The 27,824-nt window shown below is 33.1% G+C and overlaps 1 long non-coding RNA gene across 3 annotated transcripts in view; it reads left to right on the top strand.

Moving 5' to 3' along the window:
• The window catches only part of LOC143253966 (uncharacterized), a 109,902-nt gene extending 96,541 nt beyond the window's left edge, over nt 1–13,361 (top strand). Inside the window, exons 1-3 of one of the 3 annotated variants that reach the window (XR_013029918.1) lie at nt 10,806–11,050; nt 12,050–12,170; nt 12,816–13,361. This is a non-coding gene — a long non-coding RNA (uncharacterized LOC143253966). Of the gene's footprint in view, nt 1–10,805; nt 11,051–12,049; nt 12,171–12,810 lie in introns of those variants that run through there. The other 2 variants (XR_013029917.1, XR_013029919.1) reach the window with 2 other exon arrangements.
• The last annotated feature ends 14,463 nt before the right edge of the window (nt 13,362–27,824 follow it).

Below are 27,824 nucleotides of genomic sequence, written 5' to 3'. Positions count from 1 at the left end.
TCTTCGTATAAATAAACTTTTATTTAAACTATAAATAATTTGTTTGGCGAAAGCACGAAATGAAATAGTACATTCTCTCTAAATTCGGAAATCGTTAATGCTTGTCTTGACATTAGTGGCGTGCTACTTATTGCTCACAACTTTTTATACATTTGTGGATTGATATTACAGAACTATGTTACGTATTACAATTTCAAATAGCCTAAAACTGAGTTTAGTTGTAATTTAGATGATTGATACACACAGTTTTTTTTTCTAATACAATTATATTTTAATATACAAACCATAATACCATAACGGTTATTACAGATAATGATCTATATACAAATGTTTTACAAACTTACATACAGTATCAAGTCTTCTTTATGGTCTAGAACTTCCTTGATATCTTATCGAGGGCTAACGATTAGCGAGTTGATTTTGAACTTTTAGTTTTTCATTCCTGAAGCTATATAATGTCTTCGTAATAATTATAATGTCCGATGTGAATTCGCTTAGGTTATATGATTTGTAATGTTTGAAATCTATAAATGTGCCTTATCAGATATATGAAGTTTCCGATAAATAAGCGTTTATCACAGTTATAGCTTTCAAGGTTTATAGTACACTAACTACACCAAACTAATAAAATACATATTGTATTTTGGCGCGTCGAGTTGATTACGTTTATAGGCGTGAAAAAACTTTCTAGAAATTTCAGTTTGCACAACAATATAGACGATACAAGTGTTTACGTATACAGAAATTGTTGATTCGTACACTCGAGAACCTTCGAGAATTTTGTGATACAGCTTTAACAGTACAAGTTACCACAGATAATACAATCAATAACATATTCCATAACAATATCCAAGATCGACTCTATTCTAAGAAACATAAGACTGAAGACGTTACTAACACAGTACAATCAGATGTAAGTGCAACACGTTTATATAATAGTTATAGATTTAAACTTAAAGGCTTCTCCGAAATACGAAAAGATTTAAACAGAAATCAAAATAGAGGAATATTTTTATTGTATAAATCTGACCTTAGTCACGTCACAAACGCATGTATGACAGTAGATGTTGTAATCGTAAATAATTCTACAGTAACGGTAGCAGGAATATAAAGTCGTGTTCAATGTCTTATTCTTCAGCGTCATCCTTCCTAAGAATAAGCTCCAGATTTGTTGTTAATTTCTACTAAAATGTTTATTTAATGTAACTGAAGACTATAATGTGACAATTAGTTAAATATTGAAAGTAATTCCTTAGGCTATAAATAAATAACTAGTGGTATCCAATAAATATAGGCGGTTAAAGCGAAAAGGTTGAATTTGTATTTATTTACACTGCAATTAAAAACAAAATTGAGTAGTTTTAGGATTAAGTGTGACGGTTTTTTCTGATGTAATCTTCTTAGAAACTAATGCACATAGTAAGATTAACAGTTTTCTATTTTCACTTCTATGACGCCATCGGGTAGCAAATAACTTACAAAACAAAAACATCACATTTCTTCCTTTGTTTTAAACCAAGGAGTTAATTTTCCTTCTTACTATAAGTGAACTTGTTTCATTAACAGTATATATCCTAAGCACTTTGTGCTTTTGTTTTTAAGAATTCTATACTTTTCACGTCGATTATATCCGTGTTTTTTTCCCTTCGCTAATCATCTAATTATAGCGTAACTTTGTGTTTCTTAAATAATTGTGGTTTTCGTCTCTCCTTTCATAGTTTTCACTGCAAAAACTACTTGCATTGCTATTATTTTGCAAGTTTTTGTTAATATCCTGTAGTTTATATAAATACTATAAATTCCGTACCCTTTATATCTAAACGTTCCCAGCACGTGTATTGAGTAATTACTGGCAGTTAGTTGACATTAGTTTCTCATGATACCATTGAATACAGTATGATCAGTATGCCTTCTCAGGGACATTTATTAAATATAACATAAGTTGCAATATAACAGTATAAAGTATACAATATCCGTGATGGGGAGTTGGAGAATAAATAGAGGGAATAACTTCCATTTTAGTTTTACATATCTTGTGTTGGAAAAGAACGGATCGGCTCCAAGGGAAAGAGGAGGCTGATTTTAAAATTATTTACCAATTTAGAAGTGGTATCTTGATTTGTTTAAGTATGATGTGTATTGTTCCCCTAGCATGTTTTACTGTATTGGAGTTGGAAGTAAATTACTTTTTCGAATGTTGTTAAGTAGTGGCAATATTTGAATAACAAACATAAACTGAAAATAATGCATAAATATCACTACTTTAGGGCATGTTTCATATATTTGAAATTTTGTAATGTTTTAAATCGTTAAAAAATAATTTGCTTATGAAAAAGTAGTTAATTTTGTACTTTTCCCTGTTCTTCTTTCTTTTTTTAACTGCTGCACATAAAGTATTTTATATTTTGAAGGAACCTAAGTATACCAGGAATATTAAACTAAAAATAGAAAATACAAAAATAAAACAAACATTAAAAATAGGAGAGGAAAGGATCAGCTGTGAGGGGAGGAGGAGGCTGATATAACTTAACTTTTGTCTCTGAATTAAAGCTGAGTTTTACATTTAACTGTAAAATAACTAGAAACATCAATTAAAATAAGTGTATGGAAACGGATAAGTAATGTTAACATAATTTTTAAAGTAACACTAAATAATACATGACGATTTTTCTCAGTCATGTAGTTGTGTATTTAACAAGTTTGTAACAAGAAATATAATAAAGAATGGATTTTTTTCTATTCATTTGTGTTTGTCTTGTATTTTAAGATTCCAAGAAATTAACTTTTTTGAAGCAGAAATCCAATAACACGATATTACTCTCCCCCCCAAAAAAAGTTGACAATAAAATATTGTTAGTCTTTGAAAGATCATTTAAATCAGTGATAGACTGAAAAAAGTTCAATTAGTTTTTAATGTCCATGTTAAATCATAGGGTTCAGGTTATTAATTTAAATTTGAAAAGTACGAAATATAAACTAAATATCTTTAATTTCAAGAAATAATTCGCAGTCAAGTTTGTCATTATAAGTTTTGGAGATATTAAAAGTTCTTTATTTCAAACCCTTATGACTGTCAACTACACTTTAAACTTCTAAGTAAAACGCAACTCCTGAAAACACTGTTAAATCAATAAATCCACTGGTGTAAATGTGTTTCCCAAATACCATGATACTTCATAGGATATACAAGGTCCACTCAGCTACTGAATATCATGATACTTCATAGGATATACAAGGCCCACTCAGCTACTGAATCACAGTCACTAGAATGTGCTTTCATTGATTTGTGATTATTATCATAACCGAGTAATCACAATAACAAAAAACTTTAGTATTTAACCTTTATTTGTGTAATTGTACATTACACTTTTAATATTGGTGTTTAAAAAATGGTGAGCGACGCTAACATGGCATCTGATTTGAATTTATTTTGGTAAAGAGTTACAGTACATTTCAAATGTGTTCAGGAAACAGTTGTAAGCGTTATATAGTTGCACGATGTAGAATTTCCAAAATACTTGTAAATAAATGTGTCATGAATGCAAAATAATAGTACACCTCTAATTTTGAGCTATTGACCAAAGGAAGACCAGTCGGTCAGTCACTAGCACCCCACTATTCAACATTCACGCTAAAAAAAGTTGCTTTTCAACCACAAGCTGAGAAATTAAATTATAAATGGATGTGATCTGGAACCACGCATAAACTCAAAGGTCAGCGGAAATATACGACGTTAAAAGGCACGTGAAATAAACACGCAAAAAATGGGGACAACAGTTTTACAATATATATTTTAAACAAGAAAAAAGTGAAAAATACTATTTCACAATATACATTTCAACCAAGCATTGCCTAGGAATTTCTTAAAAATAAAGTATACTCTTCAAAAAAAGAAACGCAAAAGGCAAAATTTGAGACAAATTGCTAACAAGTTTATTCCCGGTAGTTCTGTATGACATGTGTGAAACTTTGCACATTCACTGCTGAACATCCAAAGTCTGCAAAGGCGAAGTCCACGCTCACTAGGTGAAGTTTAACGTCAATAACGTGAGCATCAATATCTGCTTGGCATCTCCTGCCCATGGAAGCGATGAGATGACGAATCACATCCTGTGGAATGGCTGTCCACTCAGCCTGCATAGCTGCTGCAAGCTGAGGTAGAGTCTCAACAACGGTTGAGGTTGTCGCCGTCGCAGACGTCGGTCCAACTCGTTCCAAAGATGTTCGATGGGGCTTAAATCTGGTGATCTGGAGGGCCAGATCAAGTCTCATGTGCAACCCATCATGGGGCCTAAAAATCTCGTCGATGGTTGCGTACGGTCTGATCGGAAATCCTACGCAGCCCTGGTATGGTTGAGGCAGTAGACGTCGCAGTGGTGGTCCTATCCCGAAGGTGACGTAACCGGATGTAGCGATCTTGTGCGGGCGTGGTCACACGAGGTCTGCCAGATCGTGGACGGTCACGAGTTGATCCATGTTGTTGGTGACGATTCCATAGCCTTGTGATGGTGCTTGGGTGGACATTCACAGCTCTGGCAACATCTGATCGAGATTCGACTGCTTCCAAGCAACCAATGGCATTGTTGCGTTGTGCTTCAGTCAGTCTTGGCGTAACTATATTGCGTGTCGGTGACTTAACACTGAGCTATGGAAACCGAGAACCCGTCACTTTTATAGGGATTTTGCACATGTAGCACTTGCAAAACATGCAGATCTCTCAAACAAATTTATTAGACACGAATGAGTTTTGGCGAAAAATCCGATGTTTTCCTCCGTTTTCAAAGTGCACAACTTTTATTGTCATTTTGGTCTGACAATCAGTGCCTTAACACGTGTATCACATACTCTGAGCTTGTAATGTTATTACATATATTTCTCTTTAAAATAAAAAAAATATCCCTTTTGCGTTTCTTTTTTTTTTTTTGAAGAGTATAGTAATATCAGTGGAAAACCACGAAGGGTGCACAGATCGATGTGGGACAGCGGTGAATCTTCGGAGTTACAACTAAAATCAGGGGTTGGATTCCCCTCGGTGAACACAGATCGTCGATGTGACGTTGCTATGAACAAAACGCAAACAAATACACAAATCGATGTATATGATAGACTCTTACTCTCAAGATTAATTACACTACTAAATGTTCATTAAATTTTAACAGGTTTACTTAGATATCTACAAATTAACTTGAGATGTCTTAAGATCGCAAAACCGAATTCACAAAACTTTTCTCATCAAAGATATAGTATCTTATTATACAAAATAGCACCATATCTGAAACCAGTTTAATACTGACAATATTGCTGCTGTCGCTTATGAAATGGCATGCAGTACTGGTCTAAGCTTTATAGGAACACATCTTAAAAACAAATTTTATTCTTTGATCTAGGTAATTTTTGAAAAGAAAGATATTGTTAAACTTCAGATCTAATACAAGATTTCTCACCTTTTTCTCTCAATAATAAGAGCGATATGTGTTTAGACCACAGATTTACTGATGTCTAACGGAAAAACGAAAGGTTCCAATAAAATGCAGCTTCAGAATGGTTTAGGAAATAGTTACAGGATCAAGAACAATAAAGTAAAACAAAAACAAGTGTAGTTTAGAACATCATTAGTTTATTTAACACAAAAACTCGCCAGTGTTCCTTCGTGTCAGTCTGAGTGGTGGGTTAGATAACTGAAGGAGAACAAAATGGAGTCCATTGATTTGCCACTGGTAAATTTACGTACAGATGACACTGAAATCCAGTATTCAATTTTCAATGGTGAACATAATACACATAAATCGTATTATGTAGTGTTGTGGATATGTTAACACCTGAAATTGTAAAATCTAAATGCTTCTACGTGTTTCAGTAGGTTACCAAAATCAAATTAACTCTGTTATTGTATGTAACTTCCTTTACAACTTGAATTTGTCCGGTGATTTTTAATTATACATTCTTTCACTGAAAAACCCTTAGGACAGATGTCTCCATTTTTTTTATTCAGAAGGGTTTAGAAGGGCTTGCTGGCTCACCTAAATCGGTAAAAAATTACAGCCTGGAGACATTTTAGAGGAAACAGCTTCATCACAACATTCCAAACTCCTCTGGAAGAATTCAATGTAGAATGAGGAGTAACCTCAATGGGTATATTCCCAATGGCCTTCGACTTCAAGAACACCAGGGTTTCGTGAGCACTATGCCCAAATACCAGCATCAGACACCATGCCCACAACACCTGTTGAGAACATCCAACGCTGGAACTTAGTTGACCCTAACCCAAGTGGACCAGCTGACTAACCAAAGGGAGAGCCAGCCCCAGGGTTGAGAGGGATTTAAAGACAATTTCTGAGTCAGTGATCTTCACAGGTTCCACCAGCCAAGGCGTTACAACCGTGCGCCGAATTTTTACTTGTAGAGACGGGATTATAGAGCCAAGAAATGTTCTAATATTAAAATTTACCACATCACTTCCTCTTACCATGATCAAAGCAAGATATATGAATTATAAACTAGGCCTTGTATTCCTAACCCTGTTAGATGATTTCATTGTCAACGATTTGGTCACTCAAAAACATCTTGCTGTGGTTCCTTGACATGTGCTTGTTGTGCTGATAAAGACCATGATGCTTTTGAATGCCAACTAGAACCACATCGTATTAACTGTAATGGTCCACATCCTTCCTATTTTACTTCTTGCCCTAAATGCGTGGAAGAGAAAGAAGTACAACATCACAAGACAGCTCATAATATTACTTATTTAGAGGGTCATAAATAACTATTCCCAATTCCATCTCGGACTTATGCTGCTGAAATCCATTCCACTACTAGAGTAGGAGTCCAGACAAATCTTTCTGTGCCTCCTACAGAATCCTTAACAGCGCATCTTAATCTTGTACCCTTCAAAATCAAGAAAGTTAATGAATCAGCATCTACTTCTATATCTGTCGTTACCACATCTTCCAGTCTTTGCCCAACGTCACCTTGTTCATGGAAACACCTGAGTGGTTCTAGTATTGATATGAGGGGTCGTGCTATAGAGCATATGCTCCTGAATCACAACCTGTCTCTCTTCAATACTGGCTCTTACACTTATTTTCATGCACCCAGTCAGTCATTTACTGCTATAGATCTTTCTATCTGCTCCCCTTTGCTTTTCACTTGCTTTTATTGTGAGGTTGACATCAATCTACGAGTGGTTCTAGTATTGATATGAGGGGTCGTGCTATAGAGCATATGCTCCTGAATCACAACCTGTCTCTCTTCAATACTGGCTCTTACACTTATTTTCATGCACCCAGTCAGTCATTTTCCTATCATATTAAGAGATTGGCCGTGGTCAGTTCCACCTGACCCGTGTGTCTCAGTGAAAGATGGACCAGGCCAACTGGCCCCCTTTCACTGCTCTTTTGGAACTTGATCCTGCCATCTTATGTAAATCATTGATAGATTATTGTGCAGCGGCAGCTAACTGTATTGTCCAAGCAGCTGCTCAGTGCGTCCCCAAAACTTAAACATTTTTCCCACTCCATCCCCTTGGTGGAAGTCTGCTTGTTCTATAACACAAAGAGCTCAGAAACGTGTTTGGGATAAATTTCGTGGTTATCCCACGCTTACAAACTGCATTGCATTTTAGCATGCCCATGCACAGGCTCAGGGAGTTAGATGTCAAAGCCAGGAGGAATCTTGGATTAAATATACCTCCAGCATTTCTTTAACCACCAGTTAAAAAGTCATATGGGACAAGACCCAGAAGGTGTATGGACGGTATACTACTGCCTCCTCCATCTTCATATTTAATGGCCATGAAGTTGCTGATGTTCAGAGCATTGCTAATTCTTTTGGTGAATGTTTCTCTCATGTATCTAGCTTTTCAAACTCACCCCTTCCTTCGTAGCTAATAAAACAAGAGTTGAACATCTGCCTCTTTCCTTTTCGACTGATCATCCTTCTGACTACAATCACCCTCTTAAACTGGTGGAACTCAAACTTGTGCTTCATCAGTCTGGCAATACATCATTTGGACCTGATGATGTACATTATGAGATGCTCTGCCACCTTTCTCCTGGCTGTCTTTAACCAGATATGGCAGGAGAATGTCTTTCTTGATGCTTGGCGCTAAGCTATTGTACTCTGTATTCTCAAACCTGGAAAGGATCCAAAGATTTCTTCAAATTACTATCCCGTTGCTTTGACGAGTTATCTCAGTAAGACCATAGGGAGGATGATTAATGCTCATCTTCTTTGGTTTCTTGAATCAAACAACCTTCTCTCACCCACTCAGTGTGGGTTCTAAAGACAATGGTCCATGACAGATCATTTAATTTGCCTTGAAACATCAGTTGGAGAAGCCTTTTTGAAGAAACAACGTCTTGTTTCTATTGTTTATTTAGAGAAAGCTTATGATACAACATGGAGATATGGCATCTTGTGAGGCCTTCACTCATACAGATTGCGTAGCAATTTGCCACTTTTTATTAAGTATTTTTCACTGAACCACCGATTCTAGGTCCATATGGTCCAAACACTTTCCCGTTTTTTCCACAGGAACTTGAAGTCCCCGAGGGCTGTGTTCTGAGTGTTACCCTTTTCATCATAAAGCTTAATGCCAATAGTGAACAGCTACCCCTACAATTGCAAATGGTCTTTTCGTTGATGACTTTCACATCTCATAAATCAATCATATACTTAAGTGGACTACAGCAAATGGTTTTCAACTTTCTCTCTCTTAAACTGTTTATATACATTTCTGCTGCCAACAGGGTGTTCATCCAGATTCAGAACTTTGTATTCATGATGATGTGCTTCCTATCGTCCTTGAGGCAAAGTTCTTGGGTCTTATATTTGACTGTAAATTAAACTTTATTTCCCATATCAAACAACTTCGTGTCAAATGTATAAGAGCACTGAACATCCTCTGTGTCCTCACTTCCACCTCTTGGGGAGTAGATTGATACTCCATGCTTAAAATTTATTGTGCCCTTATCTGATTCAAACTTGACTATGGGTCTATGGTTTATGGTTCTGCCAGAACCTCAGCACTAAAAATTCTGGATCCTACTCACCATCAGAGACTTCGCCTTTGCACTGGGGCCTTTCGTACCTCTCCAGTCCAAAGTTTGTATGTGGAGTCCCATGAATCTTCTCTGTATATATCGCCATTTGCAACTGTCTCTTATGTATGCTTCTAAACTTTGCTCTCTACCACAGCATCCTACTTGGGGTGGTGTTTTCCATTCTCAGTGGGCCACACTTTTCTATGATAGAAAATCTGCTGTTGTTTCTTTTAGCCTTTGTATCCAGGCACAATCAGAAGAACTGGATATATCTTTGAAAAGCATAGCAGTATCAACAGTTCGGCCTCTTCCATCATGGCTAATTACTATCCCCAACTGTGACCTGTTGGAAATATCGCTCTTTATTTGCTGAACATGTTTCAAACAATCCATCCATTCCCATATATACAGATGGTTTAAAATCAAGTGACTCTAGGTTCTGCCATGGTTGGTTACAGTTCGGTTGTAGCACACAGAATTCCCTCTACAATTTTTGTGTTCAGTGCCGAATTGTATTCCATTTCTCTTGCCCTGAATCATATTGAAACTATGCAATATACGAATTATACGATCTATACTGATTCATTCATGCATTCGTAACATTACATCTTGCTCTATGTAATTTATAAAATTGTGTTCTGTGTGTGCTTTATAATATTATATCTAATTTTTACAATTGTGTCATTACATTCTGTGTACTTCAAGAGAGCAGCTCTTGGGTCTAACTTGACAAGAATTCCATTTTAAACATTTTTGGCTTGGAAAAAGAAAAAGTATTTTCTGTCTATTTACACTTCAATACAAGTTTACTTATTGAATTTCATATTTTGTACTCTTGTCTTCCTCTTTTTTATGTTTATGAAGGATAGTATACTTTTAAAATATTTTCATAAAAATGTACACAAGTTGGTTTTGTTTTAAGTTGTTTAGATTTTTTATACACAAGACTTTATTGACTTATAACAATTTAGATCTTTATTACATTCTTTTAATGAAAAAGTGTGTAAAGTGTAACAGTTAATATATAAATTTGGGAAATAAGTACATACACATATATGTAAGTATAAAAGGCATCGTGTACAAAAATGTTTATTTTTGTCTAATTACATGTATGTTCAATATTTAATTGAAATATATTTTGTAAGCATAGTATCAACAACAACATTATTTTGATTTGTAGATAGCAGAGAAGAAGGAAAAAGTTCAAGTGGAACAGGACAGAAAAAAAAAAACAGTGTTTAAAGCTGGTCATCACATTAGTGTAAGTAATATTGTAAAACTGTGTGACTGCCATCATATGATGAGTATTATTAATAAGTTAAAGTTTGTTGACCATCATCATGGTGTAATTATAATAGATGAACTCTACTGGTCACCCCTTAATTCAATGAAATATAAATACATGTTATCATCATAATGTATCATCTATTGTAAATATTGATATTGTTTGATTGACATAAGAAGTAAGTGATCAACAATTTGTAAAATCATTCTTGAAATTACTGATCATTGCTGTGATATAAATAATAATATATTTATTTTCAACATAGCTTCTACTTTGCTTAAGAAGAGGTAAGCTAACCTTAAAAATAGCAAGACAACTTGATGTAGAATTTTAACATTATATAGTACAAAATGCATTATTAATGAGTGTTGTCATTGAGCATATTTAAACTTGTAAAGTTTATTCTTTTCATTGTTAAGTATGTTTATCTGAAGAGTAAACTAGAATCTTCATAGTTATGAGTCTTCAAACAGCTCAGTGGACGAGAGATGTTTACATTCAACCCAGACTTGGCTGTAGAAGGCCGGATGGGTGAGTCTTCAAACAGCTCAGTGGACGAGAGATGTTTACATTCAACCCAGACTTGGCTGTAGAAGGCCGGATGGGTGAGTCTTCAAACAGCTCAGTGGACGAGAGATGTTTACATTCAACTCAGACTTGGCTGTAGAAGGCTGGATGGGTGAAGATGAGGCAGCATATGATCTATTTCCTCGAAGATAGTGAGGTATTAATATTTCATCTATTATCAAAGCATGAGGTCTTGTTTGTATGCTATTTTATCTCTTAAAGATTTTCTTGGAAATGTTATTAAGGAATGTTGCTTAATTAAACAGTATGTGTTTTATCCAGTTCATCAATATCATTTGATGTCATAATTTGTTTCTTCAAACAGAAAAAAAAAAAAAAAAAGTTGTACAGTGAAACATTTATATATTTTTATTTCTGTCTCCACATTACAGGCTGTGGTATCACAAGGATGTTGGAAGAATTCTCTTTATACAAAAAAGACATAATATTCATCTCTCTCTTTTTTGATTAATACCAGCAAACTTGGTTGTTAGTGTTGACACATCAGTAAACAGTTTTGTGTCTTTTTGTAGCTGGGAAATTGAAAATTGATTTTAAAATTCTTTTATAGTTTTGGAGGAAATAAAAAATACACATTTAAACTCAAACCAAAAATTTAAAAAATACATATTAATTTGCTTTCATGGTTAAAAACATGAAATAAATACCTCATTTAAAATATTTTATGAAAAGTGAATGAAATAATGAACAAAACTGCCTATGGATATTGTATTAAAGAAAGGACATTAGGTGTTTAATGAGTCCGTTTACAAGCATTGTAAATAGTGAACTTTCTTCATTGAATGTGAAGTTTCAAGTCAAGTTCTAGAAAAGTTAATTACTTATGAAGAATCAGTCCCAGTTCCAGATTTTTCTTAACTGGAAAGGGGGGCAGTGAGACATATGCTGGGATTAAATCTGAAATTATGGTAAAACTAAATTTGTGGACAATAGTAGCTTTGGGGTTGGAGAACTATTTTAGCCCCCTCCCACTAGTGCTAACTCTGTTATATTAATTCTTCAATTATATTTCTTATATAAATGTTACTTTTAAATTTTGTCTATGTCAATGCTAATGTAGATCAGATGTATTTATCATAAAATTTGAGGGCATTGGAACATATAAAAATTTAATCTTTGTAAACTTTCTTTGCAGTTGCACAACTGTGATTCATATCTGGAACTAACAGCTGAGACCCTTATCCTGCAAGCAAATGTAGGATTAACATTGTTACCTAATCTTCATGAAGTGAACAGAAGAAAAGCAAACCTATATGGTAAGGAGATGTACTGAGTATGTATTACATTAAGAAAGTAACTGTTATAGTTGTGCCTTAAATTTAATTCAAGTGTCTGTTGAAGTAGGAAAGTTATAGTTAAGGTTTAATATGAAGTATCTATTTTAATAAGAGAATTGTTGACAAAATTTTAAAATGTATATGTTATAATAATATGAAGTTGGAACATAATATAAATTAGCTGTTAAAGTGAGATATTGTTAAAAACCATTATTCTTAACTGATAATTTTGTATTTAATGCTTATTAATTTAAAAAAAAGATGTTGTCTTATTTAATGAAACCACAAATATTTCATTTTTAGAAAAAATTGACATTGAAAATGTTAAAAGAAAGGTCTGTCTGTGAAAGGTAGTTTGCAAATTTATTTACAGATACTAAAAAGCCTGAATGAAGCTTATAGCTAATAAGAATTATAAATGTATTGATATATGTAAAAATTATATATTTGCTTTGTCAGTTATTGTCAATGTTTTAAAATGTATTGAGAAAAATCAGGACAGATTGTGTTGATTAAATATCATATAGATAATTATAGCAGTAATTGTTGGTATCGTTGTTAGTGGTATTTTGTACTAACGTGGTGTTCATTATGATTGTTTCATTAAATAAATTTGTAGGAGAGGAGGGGAAGCAGCTGGTTGAGAAGATCATGTTGCTGCTACAGTAGATGGAGAAGCTGTTCCAATCAATGAAAACCTATTTGATGAAGATCTCCAAGAATTAGATGTGGAATAACCAATGCATAATAAGTAGAAATCCTATAAAGTTACAATGTCTGAAACTTAACTGTAGTGTGTGTAACTGTACATTGGCAGTGACTTGTGTCTCCCAGATTCTTCTTAAAGATAATTTCAAGATTGTTTTACAAAGTGCTAATGCTTTACCACAGGTATGATCTGTACCACTAGTAGATGTTTGCTCTTCATTTATTTATTACTTACCTACATATAGCTGAACATTTTTTGTTAATAGTTAAAAAACACATTCTATTGAACCTGATGTTTTACCTTTGTCATTTTGTTCAAAGCAAGTTACCAAGTTTGGTTTAAGCAATTTATTGCTCAATGCAGTGAATAATATAGTGTTTCTAGAATTGAAATGCTAAAGTTACCTTAAAAACAAAAATTTCATAAGATTGATAAAATGTTTTAAGTAAAACAAGATATAACAGGAGTAAATATGATTTTTTAAAGAGCAATAATTTTTCTATCTTTAGGAATTTTGTTGTGAAATGTATATTTTTCATTGAATATCTCATAAATATTCATTATTGCAAAATATATGGTGAAAAAAATGAAGCAGTGTGAGTTTAATTCATTGATTGGCACACATCAAATAGTGTTTTTAATTTTTGTAAATGCATAGTTGTATTTATTGAATACAAAAAATATTTAATCAACTTTCTACCAAATTCACAGAAGGATATAAACAAAAGTAAACATAATGCATTTCTGACAGTTAAATAGAAATAACAAAAAGTAAAAACAGATGTATTGATATTTAACCTACACAGTGTGTCTGCACTGAATTACTAAGCTCAGATTTAGACCTTGACCAAAAAAAGTGAGAGTGAGCAACTGATGAAACTACATTTTAATCATAAAAGTAATGTGGTCTGAACACTATATTTAGTTACCTGTGCTCATAACTAGGAATGTTTTTATTTCTTATCTATGTAAAAGACTTGCTTTGATCATAAGTTAATATTAATTCTATACCAATTTCTCGTGATATCCTGATCAGTTTCTAATTTAATTATATTTATGATAACATCAAGTTAATTCATACATATTTTACAGATAATTGAGTGTTACTAAAAGTTATTTCTGGTCCATGTTCAAGGTTTGAAACTGCACCTAATCCCCAAACTAAGTAATTCAGTTTTTTAAATGTACAAGTAGTTTTTCTGTATATTTTTATTTTAATTATAGAATTTTAAGCACAATTCTAAAATAGTAAACTGTGAAACCTGAATACATTTATTTTAATGGTTTGTCTTATTTTATTGCAAAAAAATAACTACCAGATGAAATAGTTTCAAACTTCAGAATTATTTTTATGAATTGTATAACTTGTCCAAATAAAAGTTAACATTTTTATACTGAAACTGTATTTCAGACAGGTATTTACCTCTTCTCACCTCAAAGCTGTTTCAATCTTGATTTGCTCTCTAAACATTGCCAAACAAACACTTTTCACCTAGCTCATCAGTCTTTTAAAACATGTACTGATCATGCAACTGCCTTCCAACAATCCTACTGTACCATCTGTACCAGCACAACTAATGCAGTCTATTATTCTAGCATAATCCTCACTCTCAAGAACTATCATATTCAAACTAGAAACACTGGCAAATCATTGGGGAAGGAAGTGGTTGAAGTGAGGCAAGTATGTATCAAAATACATTGTCAGGATTAGAAAATGTGAACTTATGAAATGGTCTCACTTCTTCTCACCTCACTTTGAAAAACTAGAGGGGCAGATGAACATGCAAAAAAACAAATTCAAGCAGAAAGTAACCACACTGAAAGAACTGGTGTGCAAGATTAAAAACAGAAGTCACATCTGTGTGGTTTTGAACTATTTCTCAAATGGATATGTTCTTTACTGGGTAAAGAACACTTGCATTGGGGAAAGACATACAGTACCAAATCAGTATAAGTGTTGGAGAACAAGACTTGGATACCATGACAAAGTTGAAAAATCTAATGTGTAAGTGATAGCAACTCATATAAGTGCCAATTGTACATCTTCAGGTTACACTGAATTATGACAAGTGCAATCTATCCAGTTGAAACACCTCATATGAGATACTGTAAGCAACAAGTGCAGCTTATCTTGTCAAAATGCTTTGTATCAGATATTGTGAGCAATAATTGCAGTCCATCCAGGCTAAACAGCCAGAGAAAATACCTTTGACGTGCAGCTGTGTTATGAGGATACATATAAATATAAATACATATATATATATATATATAAGTGTGATCAAGAGACCTGTCATAACTAGCTCATTGTCAGCATACATATCCTACTTATGCAGCAAACCAAAGTACCAAACATAATGACAGTGAAACATAAAGGTACAAGAGAGGCTATGAGTAAAGGACCATGAAGGGTACGTGAACAGACCAAGTACAGTCTGCCCAGGCAGAAAACGTTCAGGGGAAGTGCCTTGGAATACAACAAATAATGCCAAGTGAAGTACATCTGGGCAAAAACATCCAGTGGAAGCACCATGCATGAGAATTATTTGATCAACAAGTGTAGTCTGCCCAGAGAATCACCTTAGATGTACAATACTGTGGTCTACAGGGAAAGGCATCCATGGAAAGCACCTTAATATATGTTGAATTATGCCAAGTGCAGTCCATCCAAGCAAAATTCTTCCAGTGGAAGTGCTTTGCATGAGAACTATTTGATGAACAAGAGTGGTCTTCCCTGGTAACAACCAGGAGGTAGCACCTTTGGTATAAATATGGTCTGGTCAAGTGCTGGTATAAAAACATGCAGGGGAAGTGTCTTGGGTTAAGACAGATTATGTCAAGTGCAGTCCATCTGGACAGAAAATATCCTGTGGAAACACCTTTCATAAGAATTTTGTGAGCAACAAGTGCAATCAGCCTGAGCAAAAATGTTCAGGGGAAGTTTCCTTGGATCCTGATTGTTATATTACAGTGTATCATTGTTCAGTATCACAGTAAGAATAACAATGCTTGCCCTCTTGTTGTTGAGTGGGTACACATAATCTACAAATTCAATTTTAGTTTATTGTACAAAAACTACTCAGGAGGAATCTTCCTTGGTTCACCACTCCAAGAACTGGAAGTGGAAAGGACTCCTCTACTCCACTAGAAGAAAAGGGAATAAAATACATGTTGGGGAGTCCAGAGGAATGACATAGCAGATACAGTGCTATGGGTGTCTGCAATTACCTATACGGAAAAACCCTAATTATAGAAGCCAGGAGTCAGTAGGGATAGGCAAAAATCCTTATCTGCTTTACTCAACAGACCACAGTTTTCCAGAAAAATAACAAACCTATAAACTATGAAAATGGACTTAAAACAAAAAATAATAAGCAACACCTAAAGTACAAAACCACTAAATGAACTGAGAAGGAAAAAGATAAATAAACATCAAATTTGTTAGTCCACTCAAAAAATACCAAGAACACAAAAATAAAACCTATCCTGAAGAACATGAGAAGAAGTTAATAATAATTATTTTTAAAACTCAAATCCAATCACAAATTAGATGCGACTGGTAGTAAGGAAGAAGCAACTTGGAAACATAAACAGTGAAAGGAAGTACAAATAATGAGCCAACACACCCACAAAAGTGGCCAAAGTTATAATTACCCAAACAGCAATGATCCTGCATAACCTGGACATGTATAGAAAACTAAACAAAAACAATGTAAAAGTGAAACAAAACAAATTGAAACTAAAGTATCTGAGATGATAAAAGAACTATAATAATCCAACTTACCAAATACTGAACATATGAAACATGAAAGAGCAAACTAAAAGAGTGGGAAAATTAGACCAATCCTAAAGCTAAAATGACTTTCTCAATGTGGATATACCTACTGGGAGGGAGTAAAACTTACCACAGACCTTTTGGTAAGAATAACAACACCTTACCCAGGAGATTACATGAAGGTATAAAAAGTAGGAAAGAATAACAGAAAAAAATCTCCACACAGTAGTTAGAACCTTTCTACAAAAATCAAAGCCTGTGTTTCCCCAACAGACATCATCAACCCTGAGAACTGGACATTGTGTCAAAACCATGGCTACTATGGATGGAGATTCATCACCTGCCATAATAAATTTCATATTTATATGAAAAATTAGAATTTGGAAAATGGAATTATTTCTAAAACAAATGAGTAGAAACAGCAGAAATTAAACACAGGAAGTTAAAACTGATAAAAATTTGTGATTAAGCATAATCCAAATTTTGTAGTCACATGTACAAATTAAAAACACATCTATACACTACAGGGTGACCCATAAGTCCCTACCCATCCATATGTTATGTTATATTCAATTACGCATGTATTATAAATTTGTTTCTTTTTTTAGAGAAATATGGCCGATGTAAGCCCATTTACACTTGAAGAGTGTATTGTGACAAATACATTGGTACATGAGTGCAGTGAGAATGAGGGACAGCACACAGATACATAAGATATATGGATGGGTAGGGACTTACAGGCCACCCTGTAGAATGCTGATCAAGAAAGTGTAAGTTGTGCTAGAATAATAGAGTGAGCTAGCTGTTCTAGCACAGATGGTGCAGTAGGATTGATAAGGGTAGTCACATGACCACCTCATGTTCTGAAGGTGTGCAAAACTGTTGGGGTATAGAAGACTGCCATGCAAAAAGAAAAGTTTTAGCAATGCTTAGAGGGTAAACTAAGATATCGAGAGAGCTTTATTGGTGAGGAAGTAAGACCATCTAGAATATTTTATTATATATATTATATATTATATATAATATATTATATTATATGTGTGTGTGTATGTAATATTTGTACAAATTTGTAGCTTTGAAATTTCAAAAAGATTTCATTATAATACATTGTTTTAAAGAAACAATTCATCTCCAATCTCTGTCATGAAGGGTAATTACATAACCAGAAGTGTATACTTTATGCTAAATCAGTCTATCATGTATAAGGTTTCACCTTCAGCATAAGGAGCACATAATCCTTCTTTGGCAATACTGTACATATGGTATTATACAATGGTAGCAGGAATTACATGTAGCTAATTGAAAACAATGGTTAACAAATGAGATTTTAACATAAGCTTTAATTTCTTAATATCAAAATGAAATATTTAAATTAATTGTCAACAATACTTTATAACACTTTTTTGCTCCAAATTTCACAAATCAGATAATCTTTTTAACCCTATTTCAACTCTTCAGTTTTAATACTTTTAATGCAGATTAAAAACTTTTATTATAAATACTGCTAAGACAATATATTTTTTATAGCCAGCAATTACCTTGTTTTACTCAGATATAAATAAGTCTAACCTACACCCAACGCCCTCTTTTATTTAAAATATATTAAAATATACATTCAGGAAAGTACTAAAAACAGTCCTATCAAAAATTATGGTCAACTTTTAAAGATACTTCAAGTTTGACTGCAAAATGTACAAGATCCACAAATAGTAAATTACTTCATTTCTTCTGTATTTTTTACTTGTTGTTATAAGAGTGACTAAAATGTAAAAAATAGAAAACTGTTTGGATACAGGAATATCAATGAAAAAAAAAATTGATTAATTTATGCAAGAAGAATGCAAGCAAGAAGCTATTCTGCACCATAATTTGAACTATATATATGTATATACTGACTAGGTGATTTCTAGCTTGTTACACGGGTTTATTGGTTACATATAGTTCAAACAGCAGTAAAATAATAAAATGAAAGAAAATAAGATGCAAAGTGTTACAAGCCTGAGGCTGTTTGTGATAACTAATTTATGCATCATTCTAGAAAGAAAAAAAAAAGGATAATTTATATTTATTTTGCAATTTGTGTGGTAATTACAAGGTCAGTTAACTAAATGAACCCTATTCAGTGTTAGGGTAAACCAAATAACAAAAATATAACGTTTTATGCAAAAAAATACTTCTGATATTCATGTAAGAACTTCTAAAGGTTATGCAAATGAAATGTGAATATTGGTAAGATGAAAACCAACTTTAATCCTGACATAAAATTACTTTTACTCAGACTAGTCTAAGTCATATTCTGACTCTATAAGTTCACACAAATTCCAGTGAAATGTTTCCGTATAGTTTTTTCCTACAAAGGTAACGTTTTCTGTTGGATGTGTATTGCCAAAATATCATCTGTTCTCTAAGTTTGTAGAAGATTCTCGACACCAAGAATCAACTAAGTAAGTGTTGCAGAAGATATAGAGTGTTGTTTAATTGGGTGCTTAAAGTGTGTGTTGCAAAAAATTGTTTCATTTACGTTTGATTTTAAAGTACCTTCTATCATGATGAGATGTGATATTTCTATACTAAAGTAAACGATTATACCTATGCTGTTTTCAGAGTGAGGAATTTTTGGAATTTCGCACAAAGCTACTCGAGGGCTATCTCTGCTAGCCGTCCTAATTTAGCAGTGTAAGACTAGAGGGAAGGCAGCTAGTCATCACCACCCACCGCCAACTCTTGGGCTACTCTTTTACCAACGAATAGTGGGATGGACCGTCACATTATACACCCCCACGGCTGGGAGGGCGAGCATGTTTAGCGCGACGCGAACACACGACCCTCGGATTACGAGTCGCACGCCTTACGCGCTTGGCTATGCCAGGCCCGGAAAGTTAATGATCTTGGAAGGTCTGACGATTAATATAGGCATAACGGTTAATATATTACAGTGAGTGTTGAGAAAAAGTTAAAAATAATCATTTATTTCGTCAAAGGGAGTTCTCAGCATAGATTTATATCTTTGATATTTTAAAAAACAAAGTTTTGAGCTTAATTTCTGTAACACATATCTTGAAAAAGCCAACTAAGCCTAATGTTACCATTAACCGACTTAAGTCTTACCGAAAGAATCTGACTGTTATGGCGAGATAGCAAAGAAAAAAATATTTTATTGCAAAGAAATTGATGAAATTCAAAAAATATGCTGTTAAGTTTAACGTTTCTAAAAATGTTGAAAATGAGAAAAATTGACACCAACCTTCCTTAAGGTAAAAGTAAACCAAAAAAATAAAATATATCATTGAAAAATCCTAAACAAATCGTTTAAAACAAACTATAAAAGAGAATCACAGAGCTGAAATTTCTCTACAAAAATGAAGTGAATTTCCAAAGCAAACTTACAAGTAACTTCTTCTGACGATTAAACTTTCGTCAATACATAAAACCAACTACTATAAAGGCTTAGCTATCAATTGGAGACTAGACAGAGAGCTGGAAAATCTGTCCGTCAATTCAAAAAACAACAAAAAATCCAGACACTGTAACGAACAACACAATCAGTTTACGAACTTTCAACTCAATGAGCCTCACAGTACAGTCCTAAATAAATGTGTAAGCTACGCAGTAACTCATTTCACCATTCCAGTGTTAAATTAAAAAAAAACAGCCTTGAAGACCTCTGCAGAAAAGTAATAATAGAATCAAATCGTAAATCCAATCAACAACAATCAAAGACAAACAGTCAAAGACCACAAAAAGAATCTGCGTCTAATTCATCTGTGGACAAAGAAGAGCCATCAGAAACATTTAACATTCCAAAAAACAAGAGTTATTTAATGAGCAATTTCCATAACAAACCAAAAGCAGGTCTATTAATAAACTTTATTGATTAATACAGTGAAAAACTTCATAAATACCAAACAAAAGTAAACCTATAAAACAAAATTTAACATCAGAAGAAAGAAGAGGCTTAAAACGTTTTAGGAACAAAGAAAATATTGTCATTCAAAGAACCGATAAAGGAAATTCAATCTTTATTTTAACAATCAAACAGTGTTGTTCCTTAATGGAAAATATATTGAATGATACGTATAAGTTTGTTCAGTCAAATACTGACACTAACCCAATACAAAACAAAAGAACCAGAAATCTACTTAAAATGTAATTAAAAGAAAAACTATTAAACTATTATTTTTTGCATACAAACCAAGTTAGAACAAAAGCAACGGTTTACTATACGTTCATAAAACATTACCCCAAATCATGTATTATTATAGCTTTCTAAACTGCAACTTTCCTAAACACTAACTGTATTTTAACAAGTTATTTTTCCAAAATAAGCACCCGATTAAACAACACTTCACGTCTTCTGCAACACTTACGTAGTTTATACAGTAAGGTTATTATGTTTAGCTTTGATGTCTTAAACCTATTTCTTCAAACCTCTTGTCACGAAGCAATGCAACTTTGCTGAAGAAAACATTTCACAAGATTTCAAAAACGAGAATCAATATAAAACATGAACATCTTATTGAAATGTTACGACTAGCCACATTTATTTATTTTCAATACAAAAATTCGTACGTAGTTCAGTCACACGGAGAAGCCGTGGGGAAATACATTGTCCGGTAGTTGACCGTTTCTTTCTTCTATCACATAATTGTATAGCACGAATCAGTCACTTCCAAATAGAAACCTGCAATTTTGTTTAGATATACAGATGAAGTTTTCTTTGATTTTGTTTGTCAAGATGAACAAACATATTTTCTCTAACATAAACAATCTACAAAAAAAAACAAATATTTCACAGAGAAAAACGATACGATTAATACTTCAAACATTAACCTCACACGACCCCCTCAATATTTCACCACTAAAATTAATAGAAAAAACACATACAACGAAAATTACATAAACTGATTTTATAATCATGTAAACCACCAAAATATAGGCACTTTAAAGGTCACTCTAAATTTAGGATACACTATGTACACAACAGAAAAGATCGATAAAGAAATTATACACTAAACTAAATGTTTCATTAACGTTAACTACAGTAGTTATTGAACCTGTTAATACATTAAAAACACACACATACTTGAATGTCAGGCCAAAAGAACAACAATAAACACCTTCCCACGTCCATGAAAATATTACTAAAAATAAACAGTTTTTTTGAACAAAACATCACAGGACTAAAACGTGATCCTGACACTAACAGAAGAAAAATCGAAGAAACTTTATTTATAAAATCAAACAATCTCACTGTTAAAAAGACCCAAACTTGTCTCTATATATCTTTAATAGTTCTTCCTCATATGTTCCTCTGTTTATGTATTTTGCATAAAATATTACACACATTTTATATTGATTCGTCATTCTATTGTTTTTGTTTAACCATACCGAAATAATTTTTAAAATTCATGGGGATTAATATTTATTTGACAAGAAACTCACTTAAAATAAAAATGTATCTCAGGACGGCTGATGTGGGTGTTAACACTTTTACAAAACTGTTCTGAGAGACATTAATATTTACATGAATAAGTAACTACAATCAGTTCTATAATTTAAACACGTTGTTAGATTTTCAGTATTGATTTAAATACTAAAACGTTCTTTACTATAACAACTTGTCTTCTTTATAATGATCGCAGCAGTGATCGAAACATTGTACCTGTTCTAACAATTAATATTACTATGAAAGTTGTACTAAAATATACTTTATCAGTAAGTGAACGTAAAATGAAACTAGTAGTATATTCAAATTCAATGTTTTATTTCAAAATTTGTACTGTATACAGTACACATTTGGATAAAAATTTAGAAAAAACTACATTATACACTTTGTCCTTTACACTTGTCTCCACAACACGCAGTTGTCGTTCATTCTGCAAAGTTTAATCAAAATCTACCTTTATACTCCAGATATATATGTATTATTATTATTAATCGATAGTTTGACGTAACGTGCGTTCTATAGTATATGCACAGAGTAAAAAACAGAGATAGCTCTGATCACGTGACTGTGTGACGACATGGGGAAGTCGCCGCCATTGTCAAAACGGGAAAATACATTCGAATATTACTGATGGTTTGTTTGCTTGTTTTGAATTTTGTGCAAAGCTATTCAAGGGCTATCTGCGCTAGCCGTCCCTAATTTAGCAGTGTAAGACTAGAGGGAAAGCAGCTAGTCATCACCATCCACCGCCAAATCTTGGGTTACTCTTTTACCAACGTATAGTGGGATTGACCGTAACATTACCTCCCCACGATTGAAAATGTGAGCATGTTTGGTGTGACGATTATTCGAACCTGCGACCCTCAGATTACGAGTCTAGCACCCTAATAACTCGACTATGTCGGACGTTCTGTTCTAGAAGTGTTCTCTCTGTCAGTCTGTGAATACAATAAAAATATTTCAAAACGTTTATTTAAAAGATAGCTATAAGTGTTCGCGTTTTCATTTTTTATTTTTCTTTACAGATTACGAGTCGAACGCCTTAACCCACTTGACCATGCCGAGCCATCACTGACGGATAATTGCCAACTTCTCAAACAATGCCCGAGAGCTGTTATTGTTTTAATTGCACAAATAAGTGTAAAAAGGCCTCAGGAATCTCCTTCCATGAGTAAGTATTCATATTTACGAACTTTTCTTTCAAAATGAAAGCTTTGAAGCTCGAGCAGTTGCAAATTGTCGTCTGCTTTGCATCTGTCAAGGCCCAAAGAGCCAAACTGTATTGTAATGTATTAATTTATACTAGATCTACTAGGCTATACACCGTAGGCCTAATTAAGGTATTGGACGTCAGAAATGAATTTGATATAATACTGATGTATACTGAGGTATTACATATACCAGTATTTAGGTATGAATAAGCGATCAGGCAGCCAAATCATGAATCACAATGGCCGCTTGTGAAAATTAGGCGCAGACTAAGCACGTGTTTGGTCCTAATGCTGTTTTCTCTTGTCCAATTTTAAATTTGAAAAGAAGATTTTAAATAGATGTAGCAGAGAGATATCGGAAAGTGTATCCTTAAACTCAATTACAGTACAATTTTATTTTTAGGTTCCCTTCTGATGAAGCAGTTCGTCAACAATTTTTGAAGAATGTAAGTCGTGAAGAATTTCTTCCATCACAGGGTGCGCAGTAAAACCTTTCTGGCAAAATGAGAGGTACAAAACTACTTGGACAACACTGTCAATACTTATTAATATTTTTTAAAAGAAAACTCATATTTTTATTTTTGAAAAATAAGCTCAATGACTTTATAAGATATATAATAATGACTGCCTATGTTTGTTACTTTATAAGATATATAATAATGACTGCCTATGTTTGTTACTTTATAAGATATATAATAATGACTGCCTATGTTTGTTACTTTATAAGATATATAATAATGACTGCCTATGTTTGTTACTTTATAAGATATATAATAATGACTGTCTATGTTTGTTACTTTATAAGATATATAATAATGACTGCCTATGTTTGTTACTTTATAAGATATATAATAATGACTGCCTATGTTTGTTACTTTATAAGATATATAATAATGACTGTCTATGTTTGTTACTTTATAAGATATATAATAATGACTGTCTATGTTTGTTACTTTATAAGATATATAATAATGACTGCCTATGTTTGTTACTTTATAAGATATATAATAATGACTGCCTATGTTTGTTACTTTATAAGATATATAATAATGACTGCCTATGTTTGTTACTGTTTACAGGACACGTATATTTAATTTTCGCTCTGTTTAAAAAATGAGATAACAAACAACCAATGGCCTTCCTTATGAAAACCTGCTTAGCTTAAAAAAATAGTTTTCATCTATTTCCAGGAGTGCACCCAAGAAACATAAAAGAATCATGACATATTGAAGTCTGAACTGAAGCCTCTGGCAGTGCCTACAATCATCCCAGGTCATCCTCGATATAAGCAAGTTGTACAATCACAAAGTAGACCACTTCCAAGAAAACGAGTTCCTGAAATCAAGCTAACATATCCAGTTCCTGCCAAGAAAAAGAAAAAGGCATCATGTGACGAGCATTCATACTGTTCAATTGTCCCAGTGGAAGATCAGCTTGAAGCAGTTAAAGACAAGCTAAAAAAGTACAAAACGATTAAAGAGTATCAAGCAATAAATGAAAAGGAAAACTGATTCTATCGCAAAACTGCTACAAATTCTAACATGATTCAAGTGTTCGTCTGTCTGTCTTCGATGATCTGACTGAACATTGTGCTGATCATGATCCACAGGAGGAAGATTATCACGTCACACAAATTGTCAGGTTGATCAGTGGACTATTTGGCAAAATACTCGTGCATCATCATGGTCGTTCGTTTACAAATCGATTTGTCCATAACAGAGAGGTCTTTCGTCGTCATTAATTGACGAAGACTATTTTATTCTTCCATCAGTGATGAATCTGCATTTTCGACAGGATAATGATTAACAATTGTCTACAGTATTTCATTTGTTATATAGATGTTAAAATCAAAACTGGATGTTGCAATAATTCTTTTTCTATTGTTGAAAAATGTTATAATTCGAAGACCTCCAAAAAGAGCAAATATGAATATTTTGTGTGTGTATACCAAAATAATTACTATTATGTATTATGATCAGTTAAACTGTTAAAAATGCTATACATAATGTATTCCTTTTATGTATGAGGCCCTGAGCTTATCATACATTTACATCTTATTCTATTAATTTATGTAAAAATTGTTAAACCGTGTATGTCTCTTTAAAGTTGTTATATATATATAATACTGCACAATAATGTGACACTGTAACTCAAAGTTATCCCTTGCATCGTTTTACGATATACTAAACATGGCAGGTTTCCAGTCCGGGTAAGATTTCCAGAAAGGATTTCCGGGTCATAACAGCGAGGGCAGAAACAGCACTGGCAGCATATTAGTCTATCATTTTTTTATCTTCTTGTTCATTTAATATCAGCTTCTACAAGATGAATGGGAATTAGCACGCAATGAACGGAAATAACACCCAGTCGCACATTTTGAAGCTAACGAGCCATAGGGCCTAAATTCGCAACTGGATTTATAAAAGTCTGTAGATAGGACATTTCAATGTGGAATTTGAACATTATTGTATTCCAGACTGCCTACAATGCTTTTCAGTCACAAAAGTATGGGAAATTTATATGTTGAAATATATATAAACTCATTGGCGAATTTAGACACTATGGCTCGTACTCATACGTAAATATAGACTGAATTTCCACGGAATCAGGTACGTTATGATGCCCACTGGCCGTTATTCGACAATAAGGCTGGCTATTAACTGCGCAAGTTTACTTCATGCACGCAATTTGCTTCATAATTGCTATAATTGCAGACATGTTAAAACAATTATATAGTTTTCTCAGGTAATTCTCACTCCCTTCGAAACTCACACGTGCTAGTGTGTTGTTGACATTGTTCCTGTTTTAGCGGCCGTTTTGAAACCTCTATTACGTCACAGTCTGTGATTGGTCAATGTGTGAGAGTGCTCTCTCTCTCTCTCTGTGTGTCTGTAACACTATGAATATGCGTATTATATTTGGTTTGTTGTTGTTCTAACATTAAAGCACAATTGTAATACTAACTATATAGTTACACTAACATATTACGTATATAACTATTTTATGAGATACAAAAATAGTGAGGACTACAGTATATTTTATGATGAGCTTTAAAAATAAATAGAATGAAAACAGAAGCTGTCAAGAAACAATAATAATTGAAAATGATAAAAGACAGTGTTAAAAATAAATTGTGAGACTGTGTGATACTCCAGAATATGAAAGTGCAAAATAGTTTCAGGCCTATTGGTATAATATGTTGTTTCTTGAATGGTAGTTTACTTTTAAGTTCCATCCATTGTCTCTGTTCATTTATGAATTTCTTTTTATCCAAGAGTATAGATTATATATATTTTCTCTCTTTAAAATATTTGGTTGTTTGTAAGATAAAAACTTTAAATGTAGGTTAACGTGCACGTGTCACGACGTTTGGAGTGTTATTTTCAAAAGTTTTATTAAATAACATTTTTACCACTGAAGTCAATGAGATTGGCAGCAAAACGTAGTTTATAATTTGAATTTTAAAATTATATACGTTTTAATATCTTAATTTAGAAGAAAATATATAGAAAAAATTATCGGTTATTGTGTCACATTACGCATCCAGTTGTCTTACTGCTCAGTTTCTAGTTATTACGCCCACCGTATAATATTTACAAGTACCGGAGGATTTAGAAACTCGAATATGAGATATATACAAGCTAAATACAAAATAAAAACCTCCCGCCTCAAAAGCGAAAGAAAGAATTTTGCCGAAACTGTAGATGTGTAATGAAAAATTCGTTGCTCTGAATAAGAATGGGATTTTTTCAACCCATATATACTTTACTTAGAGACCGTACTAAATTACAGGGATTTTGAGGATACTAATTCAGTAATTAGATATATTTTTCATTTTTAAAAAGTTAATGTTTGAAGCCTACAAATATGATCTCCACACTCTATCCACAAGGCTAAACAAGGCTTAGAAACGCACGTGCTGTTGTTCTATGCACGAGCACAGTATCTAGAAATAATGTTTTTCAATGCATTTATCACTTGCTTTCTATGTTTTAAGAAATCTAATTAAAATTTAAACATTTATGATTAATTAGTAATATGTATGTTTATACATGTTTTCTACATACGTGACGTACGGTAACCGAAGTATTACTGTAATTTCCAGTATTCTTTTGTAAACTAATTACATAGTTACGCTTACTGCATTTGTGTTATTCTAATTTTATAAACTAAGGTAAATTTAAAACCACGTTCGAAAATTTACAACTTTAAAATAAGAGGATAGCAAATTTTATAAGTACGTGCCCAAATACCATCTTCATACACATGCGCTGCGAAGTTCGACAGACATTAAATAGCTGAGCAGTAGTACTGAAACACCTGCTTAATATTATATAAACTAATTTCTTGAATATTCAAAACCAAAGATATACGTCTTAGACACTATAAGACAAACACAAGAGCATTGACGTCATACCAGTATTTGTAGTTCATAAATTGTAGTCTGTTAGGTTAATCTGAATGAAAAATTTACATTAAAATGCCAAAGCTGGCA

This window comes from Tachypleus tridentatus, chromosome 6 (assembly GCF_004210375.1).
Source record: "Tachypleus tridentatus isolate NWPU-2018 chromosome 6, ASM421037v1, whole genome shotgun sequence".
Taxonomy (NCBI): domain Eukaryota; kingdom Metazoa; phylum Arthropoda; class Merostomata; order Xiphosura; family Limulidae; genus Tachypleus; species Tachypleus tridentatus.
Note: the sequence above shows the minus strand (reverse complement) of the source record. Positions and strands in the feature narration are given on the sequence as shown.